Here is a 14,417-nt window from a genome sequence, read left to right as displayed (position 1 = left end):
TCATGACCAAAAAGAGTGATGCAACATTACCATGCAATGTTTATGTTTGAGAACCAAGGATTATCTTGAAGAATCTGGAAGTGAAGTTAAGTTAGTCTTGGAACTAACTTAGGAAATAATCAGCAAACGTTTAGACAACCATTCACAATGCAAGATTAGGTAAAATATTATTTTAATAAAATAATGTTTTAAATAATGATCTGCCGAATAAAACCAACCTCCTGGATGACTAATTCTCAACGGTGTCTCATTAACTGCCTTTATTTATTGAAATAATATTTGAAGAAATATTATTGAGTATTCTGGAAAAGAGCCAAATCTTTCTGGAGAAATGGGGCTTAATGGTGTTTACTTAGTTATCAACTCTAGTAAATGATGTTCAGGGACTATTATCCACTAGCTTGAAAACCAACAACCTTTCTGTTGACTAGCCTTAATGCTAGCACACACGTGTTCTTACCGTTAGCAATTAAGCTAGCAAGAAGCGGATAGCTTAGCACCAGAATCAACACATACCTTTAAAATACCAGGATTAATGAAAGGGTTAAAATGCATAAGCGTGGACGGCAATGTTCTGGTTAAAACCACCCTTTAAATAAAGTTTATCTTAGCTTTAAAACATACAAAGAACACGGAACCGGCGCGTGCCGTAGATAGCCTACTAGCAATAAAGATAGCCAGGTTTCACAAAACAAAACTTCATAACATGAAAACGTTTAGATCATTTCATCCTAAACCTATCTGTTAATCTGCCCAAACCTAACCTCTGACCATGTTGAGGGAATGTTGTCCAAGGGCGAAGTTTGAAGAAGAAATCCACCGTGAACAAAAGGGTTAGCTTCCCGCTAACTTCCTCAGTTTCTCCCGATCAGAAGGTGCGTTCGTTCTGTGAATAAAAGGGTTAGCTTCCCGCTAACCTCCAGCTGTTCGTTACCGGAACACGGTTGTGCAGGCCGTAGTAACTTCCTCCAGACTCAGCCTGTAGAAACAGCTTCTCCACCGGGGATCTCTCTGCGACACAGTTTTGCTTCTGTGGGGCCTCGAAGAGAAAATGTAAGCAACTCTTACACCTTAATTTCCCCGTTCATGAATGAAAATACCGGATACACAGACAGTATTTCATTCTACTTAACTTTGCATATGATCGATGATCGTATGGCTTTGGATCCAGTTGGATTTATGTCTTTTTGCCAGCAAAAGACATTCGCACGCTGGGCCTCTCCTGAACCGTTCTCCTCGAAGGCCGTGTGGAAAGAGAAAGACTTGTGGAAAGGTGGGGGCTTTTATTTGGGTAATGGCGCCACAGGAAGTCCGCAGTTACCCCCTTTCCTGGCTGTGCTGGAAGAAGGTTAATGCACTTTATTTTGAAAAGTTCCAGGAAAGTATGTACCGGAGTTTTAGTGTTGAAACCCATGGCTGTGGTCCCAACACCAGGCATGGGCAAGGATTAACCTCCTTTGCCTGTCACAGAACTGATCACCAACAGCCATAGTATTCCTTCCATTTCTTATTGGCTAATGGAATTCAAAAGGAAACTGTCTCACAAAACAAAAATACAAATTGCACAGGTTGAGACAGACTACAGTTGGGCTTTGATAAACAGCGTGCTTTTATCTTTCAACAAGGAAGATATTTGTGAGTACCTCGCCAGAGCATTTGACATAGTGCATGGACACACTGCTAGTATGACAAACTTCACTGTGTTGCATCTGTGCTCTGCCAATGTAGTTAAGGCTGTGACACAAGGCAGAAAAACATCAGACCGAGGCATACAAGAGTATGCAACATTCTGCTTTGCATACCTGCTCAACTGCCAAAGTATGCAGCTTGCTATTGAGGTGTGCACTCTTTGACGCAAAAGAATGTACCCATCTGGTAAAAACTAGCCAAACCTACCTCGAGAGCCGCACTTCGCAAAGCAAGAAAAACAAGAATGAAGAAAGCCGATAGCTGAGGAACTAATCACTGACAAATGTAACAGCATTGTTGGAAAGTCACCTTTCACACATACTTTTTAAGTGATACGGGACCAAGCAGAGTGTGACGTTCTGTCTGATGATTCAGCCAATATTAAAAACCATTACTTATGTCCTGGTATAATTGATGTTCGCTGTAAAACTACATGGGGATCATCCCACTGTGGAGTGGTTTGTTGCTTGGAGATCTGACACGACAAGAGACACCAACAACCAGTGAAACAAATAAAAGTTGCAAAACCAGAGAAACCAACTGCCATGTGGAGCTATGGTTTGGTTTGGTGAAACAGAACATCCTGGGAAAGAAGAAGTACCTCAGACCAGCAGAATTCATCTCTAAAATGTTTTCCTCGTTACAAGGACGATATTTTGAGCACATTAAGCAGCATGGTCTCCCAATGGAAATTATTGACAAAGACTTCACAGTTTCCCCAAAACATCTACTACTATACTTATTTAAAATTTAGGTCAAGCATAATTTTTCTTAGGTTAAATAAGTTGCACAAGATGTGGTTAACATAAGATGACATTACTGATGAAGTCACTGCAAGAAATGACTTAGTGGGGTTTTGAAATTTTCTTTATTGTAGACAACTGTTAGCAAGCAGATATGAGAGCAACAATGAGCATCACTGCTAATCAACAACTATTACAGCGCAAAATAACCGATAGCTTGTTTAGCCAGAAGTACTCAGTCAGGAGCCAGGAGCTTGATGAATAATTTACATCTTAAAACAGAACAATATCCTATTGCAATAACAAATTAAAAGAGAGGGATATAATTACATCCAACATCTATTATGTCTCAACAATAACCATACAGCTTAGAAACAACCAAGTACTTTCAACATTATATTTTCTTTCTCAACTATACAGAAAGCTCTTAAAGACATGTTCTCTCTTATTTTGTAAACGTGCATCAAAATGTAGGTGAATCAGTTGTAGTAGAGAATCAGTAGGCTGATGTTAAATGTATAGATAGGATCAGAAATGACTATTCATAGCTTTTTAATTTTCATATTAAGTTGAACTTGGTCTTTCGAAAAACTAACTACATTTAATTTCATGACAGTGACATGGTTGTTTTTATTTGCAAGATGTTGCTATAATACGTGATTAAAATATGTATTCATTACAATATGTCAGTTTAAAACTATTCTAACAAGTAATGTGGTCGGCAGAAAATGAAATGAGAAACAATAACTGACACAGGCAGAATGAGTATGGTCAGAGAAGCATTTGCTGTATGTACAACTACAAATCCCATAGGAACAGAAAAAAATTATAATACATTCTGTAGCTATTAGTAAATTCATCATTACAGACAAAAATTGTAAAACCATATAGAAAATATGTATTTCCGAACGTTAATCTTAGTTGTTTTTTGAAAATATCTGGTTTTACTGTATCAAACTTCTGTATGAAGCGATTTTTTTGGAAATCCAATTTCCAGTTAACTTGGCTTTGGAAAAAGAGGGTTACAGAAGTTGTTGTTGCATTGGTCCCTTCACAAATTAAGGGACGGAGCTTTGTCATACACCATTCAGATCTGTGCTCTCTTCGTCCACATCAGTAGTTGAATGGGGAGACATGTATATGATTTTTTTCAGTTTTTCCACAAATTTGCACGCAAATGTGAATATTTGCAGATATTAATGTTGAAATGACAAAGACTTTTGTAGGCACTTAATGCAGAAATTATATTTTGTCAGTCAGTCATTTTCTACCGCTTATTCCATAGTGGGTCACAGGGGGGCTGGTGCCTATCTCCAGCAGTCTACGGGCGAGAGGCAGGGTACACCCTGGACAGGTCGCCAGTCCATCGCAGGGCAAAATATATTTTGTTATGCAGGTAATTGAAAGCCGGTTTCATGTGGCTGCCCATGTATCAGGAGTGGTGGACACCATTTACATCCTCAATCACTACACAGCTGGTGTGATTTTGTTTGGGGACAGAACAGAGCTTCCTCGCCAAAGTTTACCTAAGGTAATATGTATCTTTGTTGATATGTTGTGTCAGTGTAAGATAAAAAAATAAAACCTTTATGTTTACACATCAGATACATCGAGTAAAACAATGCAACATAAGTCAAATAACCTGTCATATGTTGTGTTTAAAAAGATGTGTGTTTGTTGATTAAAAAAGTTTAAGATTTTTGTGCTCCACAAGGGTTGAATGAAGATCAGGGTCTGGTTTACAAGGGTTCTGTAAAAGTATTGTTTCACATAATCCATGTATATTTTATACAACATGTAAGAGTTGATTTGACATTGAGATTTGGGATGGTGAATGACACAGATGTGTTTCCAGGAAGATGAGGAGGTAAATCTGGATAACAGGCTTCAAACCGCCTTTGTAAAATATTACATAATATATCCATCCATCCATTATCCAATCCACTTCTCCTTTTCGGGTTGCCTATCTCCAGTGGTCATTGGGTGACAGGTAGGGTTTACCTTGGACAGGTCGCCAGTCCATGACAGGGCAACACAGAAACAGGACAAACAACCATGCACACACCTAAGGGCAATTTAGAGACACCAGTTAACCTAACAGTCATGTTTTTGGACTGTGGGAGTAAGTCGGAGTACCCGGAGAGAACTCACACATGCACAGGGAGAACATGCAAACTCCATGCAGAAAGAATCAAACCCAGGATCTTCTTGCTGCAAGGCGACAGTGCTACCAACTGCACCACTGTGCAGCACTCATAACATAATATATTCCACATGTAAACCTGTTCTCTGCTGGCCACTACATAACATACCTCAGAGTAATGATGATGTCAACCACTTAATAACATTAAGTGCACAATATTGATCAAATTTTACCCACATTAGTCTAGGTCACAACATGTCAACTCTTTGTTTCTTACTTAATAATATCAGTATCACTGCAAGTTTAACCCTCCCCCCCCCATCTCTCTAGAGGAGAAAGTTATCCAGCCTAACAGGTGTAAGCGCGTAATGTAGTAATTGAGATTTTTCATAACACCTTTTTGACATAAAGTGTACTTTTAACTAAAAGAAATTATTTACATGTGTGGAAAGCTTAAAGTTGAGATTTGAGCTTAAAAGTGGTCTTCAGAATTTGACATGGCTTCTTCAAATATATTTCAATGCTATTCTAGGTGAACTTTAACAACTATGAAGCAGTTCTACCATTTGTGCTGGTGAACAACAACCACTGGAAGTTGCTGGTTAGTGGTTTTTCCTCACATGAAATGAATATGTATATTTTTGGTCTGATTACAGCCGAACATATTGACAAGTTTCTACAACATTGTTTCTTATTATGTTACTTTTCCTTTGTTGGCCACTTTCAGTACATCAAAACAAAAGCCAGCACAGTATTCCTTATGGATCCTGCACAACTCTCATCAGAGCTTGAGGACTCCAAAAATGCAGCTAAAAGAATACAGTAAGTCAAGCTGTAAGACATGTCTAATGTGACTGGAAAAATACAAATATAATGTGTAAAGTAATCACATAGCTTTTATTGAAGATCCCTACAACTAAAGTGGTTGTCATTTTGAGAAGCTGATAGTTGCATAAGAGGGGGCATCAGTTGTCATAAATGGAATAACAAAATATAATTGCTCTCATACAAATCATTTCATTTGTTATCTCGGGAATACTTCAAGATGAGAAGGACATGCCATGGGAAAACAGACTGTGTTGGGATCAAGTGGAAAGGGGGGGCTATGAGCCACCCTATTCAACAAGATGGAAACAGCTGCGGAGTCATTGTAGTCAAAGTACATTGAGGAGTTAGTGTTTTGTGTTGTGCAAGTATGGAGGGTGTGACATTGAAAATAACATTATTATCACAGGGAAATGTAATTTACAATCAAATAACAGTTTTCGGGCTGGATTGCATGTATTTTCTACATTTTGGTAAGTTTTAAGTCATTATTGCCCAAGAGATCCTTTTGGGGAATAAAACAAAACAGGGTTCAGCAACATAGTTGCAACATAGTCTATACAATGACAGTTTTTTCTGCATTTTGTAAAGGTATTTATACATTTTTGAGTATGTGTGGATGCCTTATATAATGAGTGTCCACATTTAACTGTTAGGGTCTGTTGCATTATTAACTGTTAGGGTCTGTTGCATTATTATGTCCTGAAAGACAGTGTTGTTTTTTAGATGGCGATAGCACTGATGGAAGCCTTTCCAGTTATGCCAGATGTGGAATTTGACACAAGCAAAAAAAGCAATGAAAGATGAAAGAAGACATCTGGCTCTTCAAATCCTTGAAGCATCAGGTACAGTGAGGAAAATAAGTATTTGAACACCCTGACTTTGCAAGTTCTCCCACTTTGAAATCATGGAGGGGTCTGAAATTTTCAGCAGTAAAATAATTTATTAAAAAATCATACATTGTGATTTCTGTTTTTTTTTTTTTTTAGATTCTATCTCTCACAATGGATGTGCACCTATGATGAACATTTCAGACACCTCCATGATTTCAAAGTGGGAAAACTTGCAAAGTATTTTCCTCACTATATATATATATATATATATATATAAAAATTCATAATATTTGGTTTCTTTCATAATTTGATTACAGTGTTCGATGACCAGACTTGCTGTGCAATGTGTGCTGCCTACAAGACCCCACTTTCGGGACCTCAAATTACAAACTGGGTGGGAGTATGAATTGTCAATGTGTAAATTGGAAACATTTACTCGAGGTAGTCAAAAAGTTGTAAATAACTTATGACGAGCAAGTAAACACCCTACTGTGTGACAGAAGACGAGTTTGTATTGTATTGTTTTACTGCTAAACATACGTTTTCTGTTACATTTTAACAGATCCAGTGTGACAACTGTGACAGATGGTTCCATGCCTTGTGCCTGGACATAAAGAGCACAGAATATGAAAATGTGAAAAAAGTCATCTGGAAATGCCCACTGTGCAACTAATATGCTAACATTGTACTCTGTTCAATATCGTTGTAAAGAAATATTTAAAATTCATATGTAGAAAATAAAACAGTACTTTGTTTCTAAAGAATTAAGGCTGTGCTCTATCTTTCTATTAAAGAAACATGACAATTTTTAAGAGAAAGAAATTCTTACATTTATAAAAATGTGTTAAAATGGAATAAAAATGAGTGTGCCTCATCTGTGCAGTCTAGTGGAACAATTTCATACATATTTTGTGTGAATTGGTCAAATGACCTGGACGCTATTTAAGAAAAACGGTGAATTGTAATATAAAAAAAGTCATAAAAAATAGGAAATGCATCTAAATGAGAAAATAATGGGTGTGCCTCATTTATCCAGTGTAGTAGAACAATTTCATACATATTTTGTGTGAAGTGATCAAATGACCTGGAAGCTATTGAAGAAAAACAGTGAATTTTAATGTAAATAATTCATAAGAAATAGGAAATCCATCTAAATGAGAAAATAATGGGTGTGCCTCCTTCTCCCAGTGTAGTAGGATGATTTAAGAGTGATTTTGTTTAAATTGGTCACATAACCTGGAAGCTACTGAAGAAAAATGCTAATTTGTGACCCAAAAAATTCCTACAAAATATAAAAATGCTTAAAATGGAATAAAAAAGGGTGTGCCTCAACTATCCATTGTAGCAGAACAATTTCAGATAGATTTTATGTCAGTGGGTCACATGACCTGGAAGCTATTTAAAAACAATGCTAATTTTGGACTAAAACAATTCCGTAAAAAGGCTTAAAATGGAATAAAAATGAATGTGGCTCATTGATGTAATCTAGTAGCATGATTTACCATTGTTTTTGTTTCAATTGGTCACAAGACAAGGAATTTATTTATTTTTATTTTCCACGATTGTCTGTTTCGGAAACTTATTGACTAAGTGAACCACCGCGCGTCAGAAGAGGGAGCAACAGGGAGCAGCTAGCCGAAATCTGAGTGCCTGAATCGGATCAACCGTGAGCTAGATGCCGTTAACTCCGCGGAGCTTGAATATCCAATATCCATCTTCAAACTAACTTCACCGCGGTCAAAGACCTAGGGCAGCCTACAACATAATCCGTATTAGACTTACAGTAGCTTAATTATTACTACGTAAAAAGGCATTTCACGACAAACTAATGGTAAACAGAGCCACAAAAAAGAGGCTGGACTGCTACCCAGTGTTGCAAGGTGAGAAATGTAGGATTATCGTACTAGAGACATAAAATTATTGTATTTTGAGGGAAATTATCGTACACTCGTCATAACCAAAATAACAAGTCTGTTGATGTGTTGAATAGCGTCTAACAGGCACTTGCAGCTTTATGGCGTCAGTACGGAATGGATTTATCAACAGCTGCAGCCTCACTGTGCCGGGCTCTGCTTCTTCTTCTTTCCTTTTTTTCTTTTCCTCAATTGTGGGGCGGGCGCAGTGGACTATTTAGCCAATCATGGCCGTTGTTCTGAGGCAAACGCATTGACGTCACTCGTCACATTTAGAAAAGCACGATTGGCTGGAATTTCCGAATCCGGACACAGATGCCTTCAGGGTTCACAAAAAAACTCCGACAGACAGGTGCGACAGGTTGATGACAACTGATTACAACCAAACATTCACGGAATGGTCAAATTATCGTACATTTGGCCGTTTTTGGGAATATTGATCGTACATCTACAAAGAGCAAAATTACACGTGGCAACACTGCTGCTACCTACCGCTGACGAAGTGGTCACTACAGACACGGGCATTAGCTGACTCTGCTCCTCCCGACCGAAGACGTAGACTTGTAATCCACTTTTTACGTAGTTTTTCGGTTAGTATTTTACATCTTTGACCTTTATGAACGACAGCCTTTGGCACTCAGGGATAATGCTTTTCATTATCTCTGAGGGAGCGATTGGTGCTGCCGTAAACGGCACAAAACATGGGCATGTTTACAGATTGTAAATCCTCGGCTTTTTCACTTCCCGCGCTCCATCTGCATTCCACGCTCTCGCGGTAAAGCTAAGTGACGTCACCTGACACCTGAGCAATAAAGAAAATTTATGATAAAAATTTGAAAGGATTAAAGACACGTTTAGCAGAATAGACACAATGAAAAAAAGTATAGAGCAAACATTTACAAATTATTATACGATTTTTAAAAAGAACTCAATTGTGTAGTAGAATTTGATTATATAAAATAGATATTAATCCATGATGAACCACACTCCATACCAGTTGGAGGCGGTAATGCACAGCTTCAGTTTTTTCCAACCGCAAATAAACCTCAGAAGAAGAAGATCCCGCGAATGACCCACGTGACTTCCGCCTTCAGGTTCTTTCCATAGAGGTCTATAGGAGAGTCGCCTCACTCTCTATTGTAACGCCCTGAGTTCTCTGTCTGATGAAAAATAAAGTAACGTTGCTTCGCTGAGTTTGGATGAAAGAGCTGTAACTGTTTAGGAACCGTTAAAGGATCGTTAGAAGAGAAACTAACAACAGAGATGTGGAGGCAGCAGCTCAAACGGTGGCAGAGTGCAGCAGAGGGAGAGATTTCTAAGACGGCGACAAAAGACAAAGAATATAAGCTGAGTCACGACATCATGGATGCTGGTTTCAACCCCAGAGTTGTGCTGCACAGATTAGGTTTGTATGTTTTCAGTTGGGAATATTTGTAAGGTTACTAATGGAATGGCTTCTTAACCATAATGTTGTGTTTTGTGTTTCTGGTCAGGAATAAAAGTTCTACTTTTTAATGAAAATGGAAAAGTTTAGTTGTATTTCTACTGCTTGTCTACAGGACAGCGAAGTACGTTTCCTCCTAAAATAACAGGATATAAAACAGGTTCAGCAGTGTAATGTTTTGACTATCTTTGCGTGTCGCAGATGTTTCTAAAGGACAGGTGGCTGCGTCGATGCCTGATTAAAAACGCTTCAAGAGCACCGCCGTTGACCATAACCAGTTCAACCTGCGACACACTATATCCCGTTCACATCTAAATATACTAGAATCAAATAATTGAAACTGTGAACAGGCTGAAATGGCTTCTTTTTTTTTTTTTACCACCATGTTCTAGGAAAACATCAAAGACACTAAATTCACAGTGAAGGAGACGTTTTTTATTGAAGGAGATTTGTTTAGAAATATTAAGCATAAGCACATTTAAGCATAAATTAAAGCAGATCATACAGAACAACAAAAATACAGGGAAAGAAAAAAAAATACAAAAGGAATGATGCTATGATCTGTACAAGTTCATTAAGGGTCCGTGAATATCCCATATTAATCTTTTGCTAGCAGAATATGGAGAGCCGTTTAATTCAAAATTAAATAAATAAATACTGCTATTGATAAATTATTAATAAATATACCATGAAATGAATAAATATCCCCATGAAATAAAATTAATAATTATGAATTTTTCATCTTATTTTATTTAATTCTTTTTAAGATTTTTTAAATTTACTTAAATATTTATTTATTTCATAATGCAGTTTTATTTTGTGACGTTTTTATTTTGTAAAGCTACTTTGACTTTTAGTTTTTAACCCCATTTTTCATTTTACGCCCTTTTTATTTCTTTCTCTTATATTCAAATGAGGGGGTGGAGTTTTATCTGCTGGGTGGCGCTGGGCCGAGCTCAATTTGTGGTTGTGGCCGCCAGAAGCATGCCGGAGGGAGCTGGACTGGCCATAAAAGCTTGCCACGGGGGTTGCCGCTGTTTTTGTGTAAGCTGATGCTGATTATTGGCAAACGGGTTGTCATTATTGTTATAACCTGTTACTTTCAAATGATGATGTCATTATTGGTTATTATTTAATAAATAGCCTTAGACCCATAACATAAGGTGGCTGCATTTACTTGAGATGGGAAATAAATAGCACTATGTGTGTGTATGATGTGCTGAAAGGCTGACGAAGACTTATTGCACAAACAGTTTCCACAAAAACAGCGGCAACCACCGTGGCAGGCTTCTACGGCCAGTCTGGCACCAGGGGAGCCAGGGGATTCGCTCACTCCGGCATGCTGCGGCACTGGCGGCAGTAGTTCTGCCATGCTGTCTTCTGGCAGGCAGCGGCATGCTTTTGCCGGCCACTGCCACGAATTCAGCTTGGCGCTGAGAGGGGTCTCCCTGGACCGTCTGTGTGTGGAAGGAGGTAATAAAGAAGCTAATCCACAGGCTTCCCGCAACAACCCGACTGAAATTCCCAAAATAACCAAATATTGTCTGTGAAGCGCAACTCCTCTGCTTTCAGAAACCGTTGGAATTTTTCAGATAGTTCAAACTGTCACATATTCACGGTAATTTAAATTACACTTGTCCAAATGTGTTACTGATGACACGTTCTGTGTTAAAACACTTTATCACTACTTGTATTAGGTTTTTAATCAACTTACATTCCATTGCATATTAGTTTTAAACTTTATCTTCTGCGGCTTTTGTGCCTCGTTGATCTGATTTTATCCAACTGAAAGCTCTAAGAAACAAAATTATTAGTTTAAGCACAAGAAACGATCAGATGACACATAGGATACTGTTTAATACTGAGAACTTTGGGTCAAAGTTATTGAGGACATTTGATGTCAAACCATGTAATTTTCTTTATACAATCAAAAAAGGTAGAGTTTGATTTCTAACACTGTCTCCTTATTGTAAAGAAGGGGATAGAAGTCCTTAGGACTGTGCAGTAAGGTGACTTTCCATCAATTAGCTGCAATTCAAACACTAAACATGATGTAAAAGTGTGGCTTGTTCAAAAAACACGTTCAGTTTCTAAATCTTGTTTGAGCAAAAGCAGCATCAATAAAATAATCAACATGCATAATCTGTTTCAATGTTTCCTGCAGATGTTAAGCAGATCCTGATGGTTAAAGAAGCTCCTCTAGACCACAGACCTTGTGATGACCTGCATGACCCAAAGCCCCCACACATAAAGGAGGAACAGGAGGAAATCTGCACCAGTCTGGGAGGAGAGCAGCTCAATGGGAAAGAGGAGTTTAATCCCATCAGGTTTCCAGTGAATGCTACTCCCATAAAGAGTGAGGATGATAAACAGTCCCTACTGCTCTCACAGATTTATCAAGACAAAGTTAAAGGCAGAGAGCTTCCAGAAGAGAACGATGGAGAAGAATCCCTCCGGTTACAACATCATGAAGATGGTTCCATTTCTCCACAAACTGAAGACACTAAGGATGAAGAGGATGATGATGTAAAGCACCCCGTCTCTGAGCTGAAACACTTGTCCGACTCTGGACTGAAAACTAAGGACATGGACAATGACTGGAAGGAGAGCAGAGCTCCTAAGTCAGATGGAAACAATAACAACCCTTTTAACTCCCCTGAGTTTGCTGAATTATTTGTTGACCATCACTTGCTTCAGAAAGACGAGAAATATTCAAAAATACGATCTTCAAGATATCTGGATAATAAGACATGTTTTACAGAGAAGAAAAATCTGGACTCAAAAAAGAAAGTCCAGAAAGGAGTAAAGCTTAGCTGTGAAGACTGTGGTAAAACAATTTTTGGAAAACACACTTTACAAATACACATGAGAATCCACACAGGAGAGAAACCTTTCTGTTGTGATCTGTGTGGACAAAGATTTAGGCAGAAACCACATTTAAACAGACACATGAGCATCCACACAGGACAGAAACTTTTCTGTTGTGATCTTTGTGGACAAAGATTTAATGTAAAAGGAAATTTAAACAGACACATGAGAAGCCACACAGGTCAGAAACCTTTCTGTTGTGATTTTTGTGGACAAAGATTTAGCGTAAAAGGAAATTTAAACACGCACATAAATATCCACACAGGAGACAAACCTTTCTGTTGTGATCTTTGTGGACAAAGATTTAGGCATAAATCGCATTTAAACAGACACATGAGAAGCCACACAGGTCAGAAACCTTTCTGTTGTGATTTTTGTGGACAAAGATTTAGCGTAAAAGGAAATTTAAACAGTCACATAAAAATCCACACAGGAGACAAACCTTTCTATTGTGATCTTTGTGGACAAAGATTTAGGCATAAATCAACTTTAAACGCACACATAAGAATCCACATTGAAAGGAAAATGGCTTAGCTATAAATACTCGCTCAAGCTGCACAGCTGTAGTTTCCTGTGACATTTCGATGTCATTAGAGGCAACAGTCTTCAAATGGTTTCAACATTTCTCTGGTGGTTAATCTATATATTTTTCTTAAAGATGTACTTTCTTGTATAACTGGTACTTTCTTTGCCATGTAAGTTTTATTCACTATATTTAGTCTTTTGTTTAGATGGAGGTGTAGCACAGGTGTGTTCTTAGTGCATGGAAATAGTTTTATGGTTTTAGATACAGAATCAGGGCACCTTGCTGTCATTAGGTCGACCATGAACTCCTCTGTATACCAGAGTATCTTTGAGTCAAGGTTAATCAGCTGAAGCTTGGATCAAAGTGGATCATCAGTAGGATAATAATCCCAAACAAAGTAGCAAATGTGAAAAGGATCGACTTATGAAAAACCCAACCTCTTAACCTACATGCTGTTTTTTGTCTCCTCCTGATGGGCCTGCCAGACAACGCCCCTTTTTGGCAGTCTATAAATGTCACTGAAATGATTTCTGCATTGAAGAAAATATTTGTTTTCAAAGGTTAAAATGTTTTGGTTTTATTTTGTTGTGGCTCACATGAAAATGTTTTGTCTTATGTATAAGATATATTTATTATGTCACTAAACTATTTTTTGTCCTCGCTCTTGTCACGAGACGTGTGAGCATAAGAGGCTGCGAGCCTCCTACGTAAGCAGGAAGCACACCAAAGCCTTGTTCTGAGTGATCTGCAGCAGCCTGGTCAGCTTGCTTGCTGTAAAAGGTATTTTGTAATTATTGTGTTGAAATATTTAGTAAATTTGTTATACTATGGTGTTCTAATTATTTATATGTTTAGAGTGCACAAGACTGAGAATATTTACCTAGGATCTCCGAAGTGGCAGGCGGCCACGAGGTAATTTTTTGGTAAAGTATGTGTGTTTTTTGTAGCTTGATAAAGCCTTTGTATTTTATCTCTGTAGTTTTCACGGCGTAAAATAAACAAGACAAAGCGCCCCTCTCGAAGAAGCCATGCCTGTGTTGTCATTTGTTCGCCCAGCCAGTGCCGGTGAGAAGCTCATTAAGAAGACGGCAGCTGTAGTGAGTGACTGTAACATGGTACAACACAAGAGCCATTTACCAAGCTCGCCATTTACAAGCAGCCAAGCACAGTAGTAACAACCTTAAACAACTGAAGTAAGGTGGAAATTAACAAAGGACTGTGTTAAAGTAGAATAAGAGTGGTTAAGTTTAAAGCCACAATAAATTTCTTTAACACGTTGTCAAAAGGTTACTTAATTTCTACTGGAATTGATGCATTGTTTTGGAAAGAGTTGTGCGTTTGTTTAAGATCAAACTAAGTGTGAAGTTTACAAAGTTCTTTAAGTTGAAGTACATCTGTATTAAGACTCAAGCTCATTACAGCTAAACAGTATA

The 14,417-nt window shown here is 38.0% G+C and overlaps 2 long non-coding RNA genes across 2 annotated transcripts; both read left to right on the top strand.

The window, feature by feature from the left end:
• The first annotated feature begins 1,570 nt into the window (after positions 1-1,570).
• Positions 1,571-6,206, top strand: LOC124868118. The gene is made up of 4 exons (XR_007038244.1): positions 1,571-1,635; positions 5,108-5,176; positions 5,303-5,397; positions 6,127-6,206. It is a non-coding gene; the product is annotated as an uncharacterized LOC124868118 (long non-coding RNA).
• Positions 6,207-12,808: 6,602 nt separating this feature from the next.
• LOC124868725 lies at positions 12,809-14,009 on the top strand. Its single transcript, XR_007038369.1, has 2 exons — positions 12,809-13,764; positions 13,964-14,009. It is a non-coding gene; the product is annotated as an uncharacterized LOC124868725 (long non-coding RNA).
• Positions 14,010-14,417: the final 408 nt, after the last annotated feature.

This window comes from Girardinichthys multiradiatus, chromosome 5, assembly GCF_021462225.1.
Source record: "Girardinichthys multiradiatus isolate DD_20200921_A chromosome 5, DD_fGirMul_XY1, whole genome shotgun sequence".
NCBI classification, from domain to species: Eukaryota; Metazoa; Chordata; class Actinopteri; order Cyprinodontiformes; family Goodeidae; genus Girardinichthys; species Girardinichthys multiradiatus.
Note: the sequence above shows the minus strand (reverse complement) of the source record. Positions and strands in the feature narration are given on the sequence as shown.